The sequence below is a fragment of the Mobula birostris genome, unplaced genomic scaffold (genome assembly GCF_030028105.1).
Source record: "Mobula birostris isolate sMobBir1 unplaced genomic scaffold, sMobBir1.hap1 scaffold_601, whole genome shotgun sequence".
NCBI lineage: Eukaryota > Metazoa > Chordata > Chondrichthyes > Myliobatiformes > Myliobatidae > Mobula > Mobula birostris.
Window position 1 is genome coordinate 148,125 of NW_027278323.1, and position 15,121 is coordinate 163,245.

Genomic DNA, 15,121 nt, shown 5'->3' on the forward strand with positions numbered 1-15,121 from the left:
TGGTGATCCTGGGGGATGGAAATCACCGGTGAGGAATGGTGATCCCCAGGTATTGAAATCACCTTTGAGGAATGGTGATCCCAGGGGATGGAGATTACCAGTGAGGAATGGTGATCCCCAGGGATTGAAATCACCAGTTAGTAATGGTGATCCCAGGGGATGGAAATCACCGGTGAGGAATGGTGATCCTGGAGGATGGAAATCGCCGGTGAGAAATGGTGATCCCTGGGGATGGAAATCACCGGTGAGGAATGTTGATTCCCGGGGATGGAAATACCGGTGAGGAATGGTGATCCTGGGGGATGGAAATCACTGGTGAAGAATGGTGATCCCCAGGGATTGAAATCACCGTTGAGGAATATTGATTCCGGGTGATGGAAATCACCTGTGAAGAATGCTGATCCCCGGGGATGGAGATCACCGGTGAGGAATGGTGATTCCGAGGGATGGAAATCTCCGATGAGGAATGGTGATCCCCGGGGATGGAAATCACCAGTGAGGAATGGTGATCCCTAGGGATTGAAATCACCAGTGAGGATTGGTGATACCAGGGGTTATAAATCAACGGTGAAGAATGCTGATCCCCGGGGATGGAGATCACCGGTGAAGAATGTTGATTCCAGGCGGATAGAAATCACCAGTGAGGAATGGTGATCCCGTGGGATGGAAGTCACCGGTAAGGAATGGTGAACCCCAGGGATTGAAATCACCAGTGAGGATTGGTGATCCCAGGGGATGGAAATCACCGGTGAGGAATGGTGATCCTGGGAGATGAAAATCTCCGGTGAGAAATGATGATCCCTGGGGATGGAAATCACCGGTTAGGAATGTTGATTCCGGGGGATGGAAATCACCGGTGAAGAATGGTGTTCACGGGGGATGGAGATCACTGGTGAGGAATATTGATTCGAGGGGGATGGGAATCACCAGTGAGGATTGGTGATCCCAGGGGATGGAAATCACCGGTGAGGAATGGTGATCCTGGGAGATGAAAATCTCCGGTGAGAAATGATGATCCCTGGGGATGGAAATCACCGGTTAGGAATGTTGATTCCGGGGGATGGAAATCACCGGTGAAGAATGGTGTTCACGGGGGATGGAGATCACTGGTGAGGAATATTGATTCGAGGGGGATGGGAATCACCAGTGAGGAATGGTGATCTGGGGGGATGGAAATCACCGGTGAGGAATGGTAATCCCCAGGGATTGAAATCAACATTGAGGAATGGTGATCCCTGGGGATGGAGATCACCAGTGAGGAATGGTGATCCCCAGGGATTGAAATCACCAGTTAGGAATGGTGATCCCAGGGGATGGAAATCACCGGTGAGGAATGGTGATCCCAGGGGATGGAAATCACCGGTGAGGAATGGTGATCCCCAGGGATTGAAATCAACGTTGAGGAGTATTGATTCCGGTGGATGGAAATCACCAGTGAGGATTGGTGATCCCAGGGGATGGAAATCACCGGTGAGGAATGGTGTTCCTGGGAGATGAAAATCTCCGGTGAGAAATGATGATCCCTGGGGATGGAAATCACCGGTGAGGAATGTTGATTCCGGGGGATGGAAATCACCGGTGAAGAATGGTGTTCACTGGGGATGGAGATCACTGGTGAGGAATACTGATTCGAGGGGGATGGGAATCACCAGTGAGGAATGGTGATCTGAGGGGATGGAAATCACCGGTGAGGAATGGTAATCCCCAGGGATTGAAATCACCATTGCGGAATGGTGATCCCAGGGGATGGAGATCACCAGTGAGGAATGGTAATCCCTGGGGATGGAAATCACCGGTGCGGAATGTTGATTCCGGGGGATGGAAATCACCGGTGTTGTATGGTGATCCCTGGGGATGGAGATCACCGGTGAGGAATCGTGATTTTGGGCGGATGGAAATCAACGGTGAGGAATGGTGATCCACGGGGATGGAGATCACCGGTGAGGAATGGTGATCCCGGGGAATGGAAATCACCGCTGAGGAATGGTGATCCCGGGGGCTGGAAATCACTGGTGAGGAAAGGTGATCCCCAGGGATTGAAATCACCGTTGAGGAATGGTGATCCCGGAGAATGGAGATCACCAGTGAGGAATGGTGATCCTGGGGGATGGAAATCGCCGGTGAGAAATGGTGATCCCCGGAAATGGAAATCACCGGTGAGGTATGTTGACTCCAGGGGATGGAAATCACCGCTGAAGAACGGTGATCCCCGGGGATGGAGATCACCGGTGAGGAATGGTGATTCCGGAGGGATGGAAATCACCAGTGAAGAATGGTGATCTCCAGGGATTGAAATCACCATTGAGGAATGTTGATTCCGGGGGATGGAAATCACCAGTGAAGAATGGTGATCCGCGGGGATGGAGATCACCGGTGAGGAATAGTGATTCCGGGGATGAAAATCACCGGTGAAGAATGGTGATCCCCGGGGATGGAGATACTAGAGAGGAATGTGGATTCCAAGAGGATGGAAATCACCAGTGAGGAATGGTGATCCCGTGGGATGGAAATCACCGGTGAGGAATGGTGATCCCCAAGGATTGAAATCACCAGTTGGGAATGGTGATCCCAGGGGATGGAAATCACCGATGAGGAATGTTCATCCCCGGGGATGGAAATAACTGTTGAGGAATGGTGATCTTGGGGGATGGAAATCACCGGTGAGGAATGGTGATCCCCAGGGATTGAAATCACCGGTGAGGAATGGTGATCCCCAAGGATTGAAATCACCAGTTGGGAATGGTGATCCCAGGGGATGGAAATCACCGGTGAGGAATGGTGATCCCCGGGGATGGAAATCACCGGTGAGGTATGTTGACTCCAGGGGATTGAAATCACCAGTGAAGAATGGTGATCCCCAGGGATTGAAATCACCATTGAGGAATGTTGATTCCGGGGGATGGAAATCACCAGTGAAGAATGGTGATCCGCGGGGATGGAGATCACCGGTGAGGAATAGTGATTCCGGGGATGAAAATCACCGGTGAAGAATGGTGATCCCCGGGGATGGAGATAATAGAGAGGAATGTGGATTCCAAGAGGATGGAAATCACCAGTGAGGAATGGTGATCCCGTGGGATGGAAATCACCGGTGAGGAATGGTGTTCACTGGGGATGGAGATCACTGGTGAGGAATACTGATTCGAGGGGGATGGGAATCACCAGTGAGGAATGGTGATCTGAGGGGATGGAAATCACCGGTGAGGAATGGTAATCCCCAGGGATTGAAATCACCATTGCGGAATGGTGATCCCAGGGGATGGAGATCACCAGTGAGGAATGGTAATCCCTGGGGATGGAAATCACCGGTGCGGAATGTTGATTCCGGGGGATGGAAATCACCGGTGTTGTATGGTGATCCCTGGGGATGGAGATCACCGGTGAGGAATCGTGATTTTGGGCGGATGGAAATCAACGGTGAGGAATGGTGATCCACGGGGATGGAGATCACCGGTGAGGAATGGTGATCCCGGGGAATGGAAATCACCGCTGAGGAATGGTGATCCCGGGGGCTGGAAATCACTGGTGAGGAAAGGTGATCCCCAGGGATTGAAATCACCGTTGAGGAATGGTGATCCCGGAGAATGGAGATCACCAGTGAGGAATGGTGATCCTGGGGGATGGAAATCGCCGGTGAGAAATGGTGATCCCCGGAAATGGAAATCACCGGTGAGGTATGTTGACTCCAGGGGATGGAAATCACCGCTGAAGAACGGTGATCCCCGGGGATGGAGATCACCGGTGAGGAATGGTGATTCCGGAGGGATGGAAATCACCAGTGAAGAATGGTGATCTCCAGGGATTGAAATCACCATTGAGGAATGTTGATTCCGGGGGATGGAAATCACCAGTGAAGAATGGTGATCCGCGGGGATGGAGATCACCGGTGAGGAATAGTGATTCCGGGGATGAAAATCACCGGTGAAGAATGGTGATCCCCGGGGATGGAGATACTAGAGAGGAATGTGGATTCCAAGAGGATGGAAATCACCAGTGAGGAATGGTGATCCCGTGGGATGGAAATCACCGGTGAGGAATGGTGATCCCCAAGGATTGAAATCACCAGTTGGGAATGGTGATCCCAGGGGATGGAAATCACCGATGAGGAATGTTCATCCCCGGGGATGGAAATAACTGTTGAGGAATGGTGATCTTGGGGGATGGAAATCACCGGTGAGGAATGGTGATCCCCAGGGATTGAAATCACCGGTGAGGAATGGTGATCCCCAAGGATTGAAATCACCAGTTGGGAATGGTGATCCCAGGGGATGGAAATCACCGGTGAGGAATGGTGATCCCCGGGGATGGAAATCACCGGTGAGGTATGTTGACTCCAGGGGATTGAAATCACCAGTGAAGAATGGTGATCCCCAGGGATTGAAATCACCATTGAGGAATGTTGATTCCGGGGGATGGAAATCACCAGTGAAGAATGGTGATCCGCGGGGATGGAGATCACCGGTGAGGAATAGTGATTCCGGGGATGAAAATCACCGGTGAAGAATGGTGATCCCCGGGGATGGAGATAATAGAGAGGAATGTGGATTCCAAGAGGATGGAAATCACCAGTGAGGAATGGTGATCCCGTGGGATGGAAATCACCGGTGAGGAATGGTGATCCCCAAGGATTGAAATCACCAGTTGGGAATGGTGATCCCAGGGGATGGAAATCACCGATGAGGAATGTTCATCCCCGGGGATGGAAATAACTGTTGAGGAATGGTGATCTTGGGGGATGGAAATCACCGGTGAGGAATGGTGATCCACAGGGATTGAAATCACCGGTGAGGAATGGTGATCCCCAAGGATTGAAATCACCAGTTGGGAATGGTGATCCCAGGGGATGGAAATCACCGGTGAGGAATGGTGATCCTGGGGGATGGAAATCGCCGGTGGGAAATGGTGATCCCCGGGGATGGAAATCACCGGTGAGGTATGTTGACTCCAGGGGATTGAAATCACCGCTGAAGAACGGTGATCACCGGGGATGGAGATCACCGGTGAGGAATGGTGATTCCGGAGGGATGGAAATCACCGGTGAAGAATGGTGATCCCCGGGGATGGAGATCACCAGTGAGGAATGCTGATTCCAGGGGGATGGAAATCACCAGTGAGGAATGTTGATTCCGGGGGATGGAAATCACCGGTGAAGAATGGTGATCCGCGGGGATGGAGATCACTGGTGAGGAATAGTGATTCCGGGGATGGAAATCACCGGTGAAGAATGGTGATCCCCGGGGATGGAGATACTAGTGAGGAATGTGGATTCCAAGAGGATGGAAATCATCAGTGAGGAATGGTGATCCCGTGGGATGGAAATCACCGGTGAGGAATGGTGATCCCCAAGGATTGAAATCACCAGTTGGGAATGGTGATCCCAGGGGATGGAAATCACCGGTGAGGAATGGTGATCCTGGGGGATAGAAATCGCCGGTGAGAAATGGTGATTCCTGGGGATGGAAATCACCGGTGAGGAATGTTGATGCGAGGGATGGAAATAACCAGTGAGGAATGGTGATCCTGGGGGATGGAAATCACCGGTGAGGAATGTTGATGCGAGGGATGGAAATAACCAGTGAGGAATGGTGATCCTGGGGGATGGAAATCACCGGTGAGGAATGGTGATCCCCAGGTATTGAAATCACCTTTGAGGAATGGTGATCCCAGGGGATGGAGATTACCAGTGAGGAATGGTGATCCCCAGGGATTGAAATCACCAGTTAGTAATGGTGATCCCAGGGGATGGAAATCACCGGTGAGGAATGGTGATCCTGGAGGATGGAAATCGCCGGTGAGAAATGGTGATCCCTGGGGATGGAAATCACCGGTGAGGAATGTTGATTCCCGGGGATGGAAATACCGGTGAGGAATGGTGATCCTGGGGGATGGAAATCACTGGTGAAGAATGGTGATCCCCAGGGATTGAAATCACCGTTGAGGAATATTGATTCCGGGTGATGGAAATCACCTGTGAAGAATGCTGATCCCCGGGGATGGAGATCACCGGTGAGGAATGGTGATTCCGAGGGATGGAAATCACCGATGAGGAATGGTGATGCCCGGGGATGGAAATCACCAGTGAGGAATGGTGATCCCTAGGGATTGAAATCACCAGTGAGGATTGGTGATACCAGGGGTTATAAATCAACGGTGAAGAATGCTGATCCCCGGGGATGGAGATCACCGGTGAAGAATGTTGATTCCAGGCGGATAGAAATCACCAGTGAGGAATGGTGATCCCGTGGGATGGAAGTCACCGGTAAGGAATGGTGATCCCCAGGGATTGAAATCACCAGTGAGGATTGGTGATCCCAGGGTATGGAAATCACCGGTGAGGAATGGTGATCCTGGGAGATGAAAATCTCCGGTGAGAAATGATGATCCCTGGGGATGGAAATCACCGGTTAGGAATGTTGATTCCGGGGGATGGAAATCACCGGTGAAGAATGGTGTTCACGGGGGATGGAGATCACTGGTGAGGAATATTGATTCGAGGGGGATGGGAATCACCAGTGAGGAATGGTGATCTGGGGGGATGGAAATCACCGGTGAGGAATGGTAATCCCCAGGGATTGAAATCAACCTTGAGGAATGGTGATCCCTGGGGATGGAGATCACCAGTGAGGAATGGTGATCCCCAGGGATTGAAATCACCAGTTAGGAATGGTGATCCCAGGGGATGGAAATCACCGGTGAGGAATGGTGATCCTGGGGGATGGAAATCGCTGGTGAGAAATGGTGATTCCTGGGGATGGAAATCACCGGTGAGGAATGTTGATCACCGGGGATGGAAATAACAGGTGAGAAATGGTGATCCTGGGGGATGGAAATCACTGGTGAAGAATGGTGATCCCGAGGGATGGAGATCACAGGTGAGGAATATTGATTCCAGGGGGATGGAAATCACCAGTGAGGAATGGTGATCCCAGGGGATGGAAATCACCAGTGAGGAATGGTGATCCCCAGGGATTGAAATCAACGTTGAGGAGTATTGATTCCGGTGGATGGAAATCACCAGTGAGGATTGGTGATCCCAGGGGATGGAAATCACCGGTGAGGAATGGTGTTCCTGGGAGATGAAAATCTCCGGTGAGAAATGATGATCCCTGGGAATGGAAATCACCGGTGAGGAATGTTGATTCCGGGGGATGGAAATCACCGGTGAAGAATGGTGTTCACTGGGGATGGAGATCACTGGTGAGGAATACTGATTCGAGGGGGATGGGAATCACCAGTGAGGAATGGTGATCTGAGGGGATGGAAATCACCGGTGAGGAATGGTAATCCCCAGGTATTGAAATCACCATTGAGGAATGGTGATCCCAGGGGATGGAGATCACCAGTGAGGAATGGTAATCCCCAGGGATTGAAATCACCAGTTAGGGACGGTGATCCCAGGGAATGGAAATCAGCAGTGAGGAATGGTGATCCCTGGGGATGGAAATCACCGGTGCGGAATGTTGATTCCGGGGGATGGAAATCACCGGTGTTGTATGGTGATCCCTGGGGATGGAGATCACCGGCGAGGAATCGTGATTTTGGGAGGATGGAAATCAACGGTGAGGAATGGTGATCCGCGGGGATGGAGATCACCGGTGAGGAATGGTGATCCCGGGGAATGGAAATCACCGCTGAGGAATGGTGATCCCGGGGGCAGGAAATCACTGGTGAGGAAAGGTGATCCCCTGGGATTGAAATCACCGTTGAGGAATGGTGATCCCGGAGGATGGAGATCACCAGTGAGGAATGGTGATCCTGGGGGATGGAAATCGCCGGTGAGGTATGTTGACTCCAGGGGATGGAAATCACCGCTGAAGAACGGTGATCCCCGGGGATGGAGATCACCGGTGAGGAATGGTGATTCCGGAGGGACGGAAATCACCGGTGAAGAATGGTGATCCCCGGGGATGGAAATCACCGGTGAGGAATGCTGATTCCAAGAGGATGGAAATCACCAGTGAGGAATGGTGATCCCGTGGGATGGAAATCACCGGTGAGGAATGGTGATCCCCAAGGATTGAAATCACCAGTTGGGAATGGTGATCCCAGGGGATGGAAATCACCGATGAGGAATGTTCATCCCCGGGGATGGAAATAACTGTTGAGGAATGGTGATCTTGGGGGATGGAAATCACCGGTGAGGAATGGTGATCCCCAGGTATTGAAATCACGATTGAGGAATGGTGATCCCAGGGGATGGATATCACCAGTGAGGAATGGTGATCCCCAGGGATTGAAATCACCTGTGAGGAATGTTGATCCCCGGGATGGAAATCACCAGTGAGGAATGGTAATCCCTCAGGATTGAAATCACCAGTGAGGATTGGTGATCCCAGGGGTATAAATCAACGGTGAAGAACGGTGATCCCTGGGGATGGAGATCACCGGTGAGAAATAGTGATCCCCTTGGATGGAAATCACCGGTGAGGTTTGTTGACTCCGGGGGATGGAAATCACCGGTGAGGAATGGTGATCCCCGGGGATGGAGATCACCAGTGAAGAATGGTGAATCCAGGGGATGGAAATCACCGGTGAGGAATGGTGATCCCCGGGGATGGAAATCACCAGTGAGGAATGGTGATCCCTAGGGATTGAAATCACCAGTGAGGATTGGTGATCCCAGGGGTTATAAATCAACGGTGAAGAATGCTGATCCCCGGGGATGGAGATCACCGGTGAAGAATGTTGATTCCAGGCAGATAGAAATCACCAGTGAGTAATGGTGATCCCGTGGGATGGAAATCACTGGTGAGTAATGGTGATCCCCAGGGATTGAAATCACCAGTGAGGATTGGTGATCCCAGGGGATGGAAATCACCGGTGAGGAATGGTGATCCTGGGAGATGAAAATCTCCGGTGAGAAATGATGATCCCTGGGGATGGAAATCACCGGTGAGGAATGTTGATTCCGGGGGATGGAAATCACCGGTGAAGAATGGTGTTCACTGGGGATGGAGATCACTGGTGAGGAATATTAATTCGAGGGGGATGGGAATCACCAGTGAGGAATGGTGATCTGGGGGGATGGAAATCACCGGTGAGGAATGGAAATCGCCAGGCATTGAAATCAACATTGAGGAATGGTGATCCCCAGGGATTGAAATCACCAGTTAGGAATGGTGATCCCAGGGGATAGAAATGACCGGCGAGGAATGGTTATCCTGGGGGATGGAAATCGTCGGTGAGAAATAGTGATTCCTGGGGATGGAGATCACCGGTGAGGAATGTTGATCCCCGGGGATGGAAATAACAGGTGAGAAATGGTGATCCTGGGGGATGGAAATCACGTGAAGAATGGTGATCCCCAGGGATTGAAATCACCGTTGAGGAATATTGGTTCCGGGTGATGGAAATCACCTGTGAAGAATGCGGATCCCCGGGGATGGAGATCACCGGTGAGGAATGGTGATTCCGAGGGATTGAAAGCACCGGTGAGGAATGGTGATCCCCGGGGATGGAAATCACCGGTAAAGAATGCTGATCCCCGGGGATGGAGATCACCAGTGAGGAATGTTGATTCCAGGCGGATAGAAGTCACCAGTGAGGAATGGTGATCCCGTGGGATGGAAATCGCCGGTGAGGAATGGTGATCCCCGGGGATGGAGATCACCGGTGAAGAATGTTGATTCCAGGCGGATAGAAATTACCGGTGAAGAATGGTGATCCGCGGGGATGGAGATCACCGGTGAGAAATGGTGATCCCGGGGGATGGAAATCACTGGTGAGGAATGTTGATCCCAGGTGATGGTAATCATCGGCGAGGAATGGTGATTCTGGGGGATGGAAATCGCCAGTGAGAAATGGTGATCACTGGGGATGGAAATCACCGGTGAGGAATGTTGATTCCGGGTGGTGGAAATCCCCGGTGAAGAATGGTGATCCCCGGGGATGGAGGTCACCGGTGAGGAATGCTGATGCTCAGGGCTAGAGATCACTGGTGAAGAATGGTGATCCCGAGGGATGGAAATCACTGGTGAGGAATGGTGATCCAGGGGGATGGAAATCGCTAGTGAGAAGTGGTGATCCCCAGGGATGGAGGTCACTGGTAAGGAATGGTGATGCTCGGGGCTGGAAATCACCAGGTGAGGAATGGCGATCCCCAGGGATTGAAATCACCGGTGAGGAATGGTGATCCCCAAGGATTGAAATCACCAGTTGGGAATGGTGATCCCAGGGGATGGAAATCACCGCTGAAGAACGGTGATCCCCGGGGATGGAGATCACCGGTGAGGAATGGTGATTCCGGAGGGATGGAAATCACCGGTGATGAATGGTGATCCCCAGGGATGGAGATCACCGGTGAGGAATGCTGATTCCAGGGGAATGGAAATCACCAGTGAGGAATGGTGATCCCCAGGGATTGAAATCACCATTGAGGAATGTTGATTCCGGGGGATGGAAACCACCGGTGAAGAATGGTGATCCGCGGGGATGGAGATCACCGGTGAGGAATAGTGATTCCGGGGATGGAAATCACCGGTGAAGAATGGTGATCCCCGGGGATGGAGATACTAGTGAGGAATGTGGATTCCAAGAGGATGGAAATCATCAGTGAGGAATGGTGATCCCGTGGGATGGAAATCACCGGTGAGGAATGGTGATCCCAGGGGATGGAAATCACCAGTGAGGAATGGTGATCCTGGGGGATAGAAATCGCCGGTGAGAAATGGTGATTCCTGGGGATGGAAATCACCGGTCAGGAATGTTGATGCGAGGGATGGAAATAACCGGTGAGGAATGGTGATCCTGGGGGATGGAAATCACCGTTGAGGAATGGTGATCCCCAGGTATTGAAATCACCTTTGAGGAATGGTTATCCCAGGGGATGGAGATTACCAGTGTGGAATGGTGATCCCCAGGGATTGAAATCACCAGTTAGCAATGGTGATCCCAGGGGATGGAAATCACCGGTGAGGAATGATGATCCTGGAGGATGGAAATCGCCGGTGAGAAATGTTGATCCCCGGGGATGGAAATACCGGTGAGGAATGGTGATCCTGGGGGATGGAAATCGCTGGTGAAGAATGGTGATCCCCAGGGATTGAAATCACCATTGAGGAATATTGATTCCGGGTGATGGAAATCACCTGTGAAGAATGCTGATCCCCGGGGATGGAGATCACTGGTGAGGAATGGTGATTCCGAGGGATGGAAATCACCGATGAGGAATGGTGATCCCCGGGGATGGAAATCACCAGTGAGGAATGGTGATCCCTAGGGATTGAAATCACCAGTGAGGATGGGTGATACCAGGGGTTATAAATCAACGGTGAAGAATGCTGATCCCCGGGGATGGAGATCACCGGTGAAGAATGTTGATTCCAGGCAGATAGAAATCACCAGTGAGGAATGGTGATCTCGTGGGATGGAAATCACCGGTAAGGAATGGTGATCCCCAGGGATTGAAATCACCAGTGAGGAATGGTGATCCCAGGGGATGGAAATCACCGGTGAGGAATGTTGATCACCAGGGATTGAAATCACCGTTGAGGAATATTGATTCCAGGGGATGTAAATCACCGGTGAAGAATGCTGATCCCCGGGGATGGAGATCACCGGTGAGGAATGGTGATTCCGGGGGATGGAAATCACCGGTGAGGAATGTTGATCCCCAGGGGATGGAAATCACCGGTGAAGAATGGTTATCCCTGGGGATGGAGATAACCGATGAGGAATGTTGATCCCCGGGAATGGAAATAACAGGTGAGAAATGGTGATCCTGAGGGATGGAAATCACTGGTGAAGAATGGTGATCCCCGGGGATGGAGATCACCGGTGAGGAATGTTGATTCCAGGGGGATTGAAATCACCAGTGAGGAATGGTGATCCCAGGGGATGGAAATCACCGGTGAGGAATGTTGATCACCAGGGATTGAAATCACCGTTGAGGAATATTGATTCCAGGGGATGCAAATCACCGGTGAAGATTGCTGATCCCCAGGGATGGAGATCACCGGTGAGGAATGGTGATTCCGGGGGATGGAAATCACCGGTGAGGAATGTTGATCCCCAGGGGATGGAAATCACCGGTGAAGAATGGTTATCCCTGGGGATGGAGATAACCAATGAGGAATGTTGATCCCCGGGGATGGAAATAACCGGTGAGGAATGGTGATCCTGGGGGATGGAAATCACTGGTGAAGAATGGTGATCCCCAGGGATTGAAATCACCGTTGAGGAATATTGATTCCGGGTGATGGAAATCACCTGTGAAGAATGCGGATCCCCGGGGATGGAGATCACCGGTAAAGAATGCTGATCCCCGGGGATGGAGATCACCGGTGAGGAAAGTTGATTCCAGGCGGATAGAAGTCGTCAATGAGGAATGGTGATCCCTGGGGATGGAAATCACCGGTGCGGAATGTTGATTCCGGGGGGATGGAAATCACTGGTGAAGAATGGTGATCCGCGGGGATGGAGATCACCGGTGAGAAATGGTGATCCCGGGGGATGGAAATCACCGGTGAGGAATGTTGATCCCAGGTGATGGTAATCATCGGCGAGGAATGGTGATTCTGCGGGATGGAAATCGCCAGTGAGAAATGGTGATCACTGGGGATGGAAATCACCGGTGAGGAATGTTGATTCCGGGTGGTGGAAATCCCCGGTGAAGAATGGTGATCCCCGGGGATGGAGGTCACCGGTGAGGAATGCTGATGCTCAGGGCTAGAGATCACCGGTGAAGAATGGTGATCCCGAGGGATGGAAATCACTGGTGAGGAATGGTGATCTTGGGTGATGGAAATCACTGGTGAGGAATGGTGATCCCCAGGGATTGAAATCACCATTGAGGAAAGGTGATCCCTAGGGATGGAGATCACCGGTGAGGAATGGTTATCCTGGGGGATGGAAATCACTGGTGAAGAATGGTGATCCCGGGGGATGGAAATCACCGGTGAGGAATGGTGATCCAGGGGGATGGAAATCGCTAGTGAGAAGTGGTGATCCCCGGGGATGGAGGTCACTGGTAAGGAATGGTGATGCTCGGGGCTGGAAATCACCAGGTGAGGAATGGTGATCCCCAGGGATTGAAATCACCGGTGAGGAATGGTGATCCCCAAGGATTGAAATCACCAGTTGGGAATGGTGATCCCAGGGGATGGAAATCACCGGTGAGGAATGGTGATCCTGGGGGATGGAAATCGCCGGTGAGAAATGGTGATCCCCGGGGATGGAAATCACCGGTGAGGTATGTTGACTCCAGGGGATTGAAATCACCGCTGAAGAACGGTGATCACCGGGGATGGAGATCACCGGTGAGGAATGCTGATTCCAGGGGGATGGAAATCACCAGTGAGGAATGTTGATTCCGGGGGATGGAAATCACCGGTGAAGAATGGTGATCCCCGGGGATGGAGATCACCGGTGAGGAATGCTGATTCCAGGGGGATGGAAATCACCAGTGAGGAATGTTGATTCCGGGGGATGGAAATCACCGGTGAAGAATGGTGATCCGCGGGGATGGAGATCACTGGTGAGGAATAGTGATTCCGGGGATGGAAATCACCGGTGAAGAATGGTGATCCCCGGGGATGGAGATACTAGTGAGGAATGTGGATTCCAAGAGGATGGAAATCATCAGTGAGGAATGGTGATCCCGTGGGATGGAAATCACCGGTGAGGAATGGTGATCCGCAAGGATTGAAATCACCAGTTGGGAATGGTGATCCCAGGGGATGGAAATCACCGGTGAGGAATGGTGATCCTGGGGGATAGAAATCGCCGGTGAGAAATGGTGATTCCTGGGGATGGAAATCACCGGTGAGGAATGTTGATGCGAGGGATGGAAATAACCAGTGAGGAATGGTGATCCTGGGGGATGGAAATCACCGGTGAGGAATGGTGATCCCCAGGTATTGAAATCACCTTTGAGGAATGGTGATCCCAGGGGATGGAGATTACCAGTGAGGAATGGTGATCCCCAGGGATTGAAATCACCAGTTAGTAATGGTGATCCCAGGGGATGGAAATCACCGGTGAGGAATGGTGATCCTGGAGGATGGAAATCGCCGGTGAGAAATGGTGATCCCTGGGGATGGAAATCACCGGTGAGGAATGTTGATTCCCGGGGATGGAAATACCGGTGAGGAATGGTGATCCTGGGGGATGGAAATCACTGGTGAAGAATGGTGATCCCCAGGGATTGAAATCACCGTTGAGGAATATTGATTCAGGGTGATGGAAATCACCTGTGAAGAATGCTGATCCCCGGGGATGGAGATCACCGGTGAGGAATGGTGATTCCGAGGGATGGAAATCTCCGATGAGGAATGGTGATCCCCGGGGATGGAAATCACCAGTGAGGAATGGTGATCCCTAGGGATTGAAATCACCAGTGAGGATTGGTGATACCAGGGGTTATAAATCAACGGTGAAGAATGCTGATCCCCGGGGATGGAGATCACCGGTGAAGAATGTTGATTCCAGGCGGATAGAAATCACCAGTGAGGAATGGTGATCCCGTGGGATGGAAATCACCGGTAAGGAATGGTGATCCCCAGGGATTGAAATCACCAGTGAGGATTGGTGATCCCAGGGGATGGAAATCACCGGTGAGGAATGGTGATCCTGGGAGATGAAAATCTCCGGTGAGAAATGATGATCCCTGGGGATGGAAATCACCGGTTAGGAATGTTGATTCCGGGGGATGGAAATCACCGGTGAAGAATGGTGTTCACGGGGGATGGAGATCACTGGTGAGGAATATTGATTCGAGGGGGATGGGAATCACCAGTGAGGAATGGTGATCTGGGGGGATGGAAATCACCGGTGAGGAATGGTAATCCCCAGGGATTGAAATCAACATTGAGGAATGGTGATCCCTGGGGATGGAGATCACCAGTGAGGAATGGTGATCCCCAGGGATTGAAATCACCAGTTAGGAATGGTGATCCCAGGGGATGGAAATCACCGGTGAGGAATGGTGATCCTGGGGGATGGAAATCGCTGGTGAGAAATGGTGATTCCTGGGGATGGAAATCACCGGTGAGGAATGTTGATCACCGGGGATGGAAATAACAGGTGAGAAATGGTGATCCTGGGGGATGGAAATCGCCGGTGAGAAATGGTGATCCCCGGGGATGGAAATCACCGATGAGGAATGTTCATCCCCGGGGATGGA